This window comes from Crassostrea angulata, chromosome 4 (genome assembly GCF_025612915.1).
Source record: "Crassostrea angulata isolate pt1a10 chromosome 4, ASM2561291v2, whole genome shotgun sequence".
Lineage (NCBI taxonomy): Eukaryota > Metazoa > Mollusca > Bivalvia > Ostreida > Ostreidae > Magallana > Magallana angulata.
The window spans coordinates 6,270,796-6,275,232 of NC_069114.1; the positions used below are offsets into that span (position 1 = coordinate 6,270,796).

Consider the following 4,437-nt stretch of genomic DNA (forward strand, 5'->3'; position numbering starts at 1 on the left):
AATTGATAGAAATGAGGACATGCGCAATATACCTAAGCGTTCCGATGACAACATTCGAAAATAGCAATAATTAAATTGTCAGACTTTTTTTACTTTGAAATGACAAATAGTTGGTTTATGCATTGCTATAGTTTGATATTAAGTTAAGTCCAGGTCAAACTAACATAAATTTGATTTTGAAATACTTTCATTCATATTTATTCTTTAAATAAACTCTTTCTGATTTTTTTTAAAAAATCGTTTTCTAAACTTTAAACAAAGTTTTGCAAAAGCAAAGTTGCATGTATTCATATATCCATCTACACCATAATATTAAGTTACTGGATATATATTAATGTTGAAATAGCATGATGTCAAATGCGTAACAGGTGTTGTATTATTACTTATATAAACCAACAGGGGAACACTTCTAATACAGTTAGAAAGAGACGTCCTTGTCGATAAAATTAAACAAAATGTTGCTGATTCTTCTGTTTGCGTTGTCCTTTGCTTTACTTGATGTTGCGTTCAGTGGAAGCAATGTACAGACTGGCATGAGGACAAAGGTAGATTTGTTAAAGTCGCTAATCTACGACAACACTAGAGCCACTGTCACCCTGGATTCCTCAGCTCTAAAACAACTGATTCAACTGTCTTCAGGTAATTAAATATCCTTGATAGTTTAATCACATCTAAAAACTGTTTTCACCTATTTATAATCACAATTAAAGGAGTCAACTGTCTCAATTTTTTTTTTCATATGGCTATAGGTTCGTCCAGCACTTTAAGAAAAGTAGGCTTTTCTGTCGGCTTAAAATCGAATTCTCTAACGCTCGGGGCTGGACAAACGGTAAAATACGACACAGTCCTAACAAATGACGGGAACGGATATGACGACAGAACGGGAGTGTTCACGTGTCCTGTGGCGGGAACCTACATGTTTGTTGTCGATTCTTTATCCACAACCGGAATTATGTTACATCTTAACGTCAACAAGATTACAGTAGGTAGACTTCATGTGTCTTATTTACACAAAAAGATACATATGTCCAAATAAGCAGGACAGTCATTGTGAAGCTGAAGCTCGGGGACCATGTCAAAGTTGAAAATGTTTCACAAAACGGTTACATTCGCCATTACTTATATTCAGGATTTTCAGGAGCTCTATTGTATTGACCAAGGAACAAAATACCACACATATTCACAATTTTGAAATGTTTTGAAGTTTTTTAAGTTCTAACCCGAATAAAAATTTCAAGCATTGTACTGGTTTATAGTTTTGTCATTATGGTATTCCATGCATACCTGAGGTAACTTAAACAATATCTAAACTACACTGAAGATATCTTAAAAAATATGATGAGGCTAATGTAAACCAAATTCAGGAGACCGCATATAGGTAGAAATGAGTCTTATTGAAATGTTGACATATGTTAATTACTATCAATTGAAATTAGTCAATGTCAGAAGGGTCAAAATGGCGTTGAACTTGTATTCATCTAAACTTTTGTGATCGGCTTCGGCCGATCACTGTTATGTCCATATGAGGCATCCGGCTAATGCTTCCACGTGCGCACACATTCCGCTTGAATAAGTAGTTCTTATAAAAACTCGAAGTTTTGTTTAGTATTTATATAACATTTTACTCAGTTTTATTTCAATTTATTTACCTTAAGAGATGCAAACATATATCACCATGTAAAATGTATATTTTACATGTTGCGAACATTTTCTATAGTTTAGCTTGTTGGTAAATTAATGTTGTTTACTCTTCTTAATTATCGTGAAATTCCTGCTGACTGTGATGTGATAGAATGTAAATTAATGTTTATCAAACGTCATAACTGTAACAAAGAAATAAGACATCAAAGTAATCAAGTGTAGCTTTAGGAAATATACTTATTATAGAAGGGCAGGATTGAAGGACAATGGTTTCAGCTAAGAAATGTGTGTTTGACACTAATAGAGTTAATGCAATTACATAACAATTAGCGGATTAACGCAGGTGAATAAATGGGCGTTTACCTGGACGATGGTCAGTTAGGATCAAGAAATATATTCTCTGATTGGATGATTTATACATGTCAATTATTTAGATGGTCACGCCAGTAAAATATTATTATATGTTTTACAGATGATTCTAGGTTAGTTGAAGAGAGTAGAGAGTCAGAGTTGATAGTTAGAGGTTAGGAGTCAAGATACAAGTCGTCCGTCTAACCCGTTACGTTTTCCCTCACTTTCATATGTAGGTTAACATTAAGTTAGAATTATTAATAAGCGAGTTCCCCCTTTTTAATGTGTACGGAGTGGAGAGTAACTGTTTGTATAATTGTGTTGTTAACTGGAATAAATGTGGAAAATACAGCGAGTGTTGAGCTAATTCCCTAGTAATCGGCCGGTACGGAAAATACCCCATACGGTACAAACCCGGCGGTTATACATTACATAAAATACAGTTCGACCTGTTAATTCAAGAATGCACATTTTGTCTCACGCGTAAGAATTTCGATCGAAAGATTCATTCAGTAATGCAGTTGACCTCGATGAACTGACCTCAAATCATAAAAAGATGCTCCATGAACTGATCTCGATCTCGATCTATTGATGTTGCATAATAGTAGCTAGGAAGACGGCTTAATTTATAAACAATGTTATAATGCGACCTCAATAGCAAGTTATAATGGCATTCAATGTTTTTCAGTCGCATTAAATTATTTTAATACAACTCTTTCTTTGTATACGTGTTAATGCTCTTCGAAGAGCCCTTCTCAGTATTTTGAAGAAGAAGATACTTTAACATTTAATAATTACGTTAAAAATATAAAATTGACAAGGAGTTTACGAACGGCTTTCCCCAAATTTATTTCAAAATTAAATTTGTTGACGGTTTATAATGATGAAATTATGGTGTACAGATTCAAAATATTCTATATTTTGTAAAAATACAGTACTTTTTGAAATAGTTTACATCAATCTGATCATGTTGATTGCTTCTAGCTATCAATATATCATTATTGCCGATCATTCGTTTAAAAGGAATACTTGTTCCTTATTCAATTTAAGTTTGATTAAAAAAACTTGGTCGAAATTACGTTTCCTTTAGATATACATATACATGTGTATTTTATGATTTATCATATACACTAAAGTTAATTTAAATCAAAGCTGGACACGACTTGTAAATGGACACTTGCCTGAATCATGATATATAAAAGCTTTTGATTTTGTTACACTTTATTTCACATCTGGACCTTGTGTGCGACGTGTTAAATACGTTTGTTTGTCTAATGTTTGCACTTTTATATTGTTGTTATACCATGCAAACTTGAAGTGTTTAGTCAGTTCCTTATATATATGTATTGTGAGGAGAGCGGCGAGCACCAAGAACTACGGCTATTTACAAGTCGGTTTGATTTTTATACATTCAGCTTCTGTTTACACACTATATTTCCTCACAAGGTTAGCTTTTTTAAAAGCCAAGAAAGTCAGCCAGTGTAATATAGATTTTAGGTTACAAGAGACTGCACAATCTATAAAAATACAAGATACAAATAGTTCCAAGGTCATAAATAATATGCGGATGTACATTTATCTTCATTACGGACCGCCAGAAGGCGGTCCGTTATTTGATATACATTTAGATATTGTAACTGCGTTTCTGCGGGATAGTTGTTTTTTTTTTTATAGAATTAATATAATGCTTATTTTTTAAAATGAATTTAAAGTAAAGCATGCAGAAATATGTTTTATTCGATACATTGTTTTATACAAAACAATGTATCGGGATCGGTATACGGGACATACTAAAGACCTGAATGACATGAAATTTTATATAAATGATATATTTGATTCATGAAATATCAATAACTTACGAAAAAATATGAAAGACCTGAAAATTTGAGCTGACCTTATTCTTTAAAACTTTTGAGAACCTCATGCAATTAATTACGCATGATTATCTTCATAAACTGAAGTGTAGATAAGATTTATAATTCCATTTAGGAAAAAAATTACCCGGCTTAATTTTTTGCCCTAAAATTGTGCAGTTTCTACCAGATGAGCATATGATCTTACACGTAGCTTTAAAATTATCCATTTCTATTTTATTATGAAATCATATAAACTAATGCATATGGTTTTAATTCAATACAATGCAACAAAAAATAGAAATGATTTGAAATACATAATCTCCAAGAGAATAATGATGAGTTGAACTTTGTATTTGAATACATACAAATCAATGTGTTCTCCTATACTTCATACTATGGCAATGGTCATACAATTACCGTTAAGAATGCTAACGAACTCGATTCTTAATAATAGTAGTAAAATGTTAAACTTCTAAACGTGTTGCTGAAAATATATTAAAATTTACCATAAAAATTAGTAAACCAACTCGTTATTTTCGTCTCTTTGGTGTGATTTTATGTAAACAATCAATGATGATTCTTACAATAA

At 32.0% G+C, this 4,437-nt stretch overlaps 1 pseudogene; it reads left to right on the forward strand.

The window, feature by feature from the left end:
* Window positions 1-439: 439 nt before the first annotated feature.
* Window positions 440-1,241, forward strand: LOC128179667 (C1q-related factor-like; annotated as a pseudogene).
* Window positions 1,242-4,437: the final 3,196 nt, after the last annotated feature.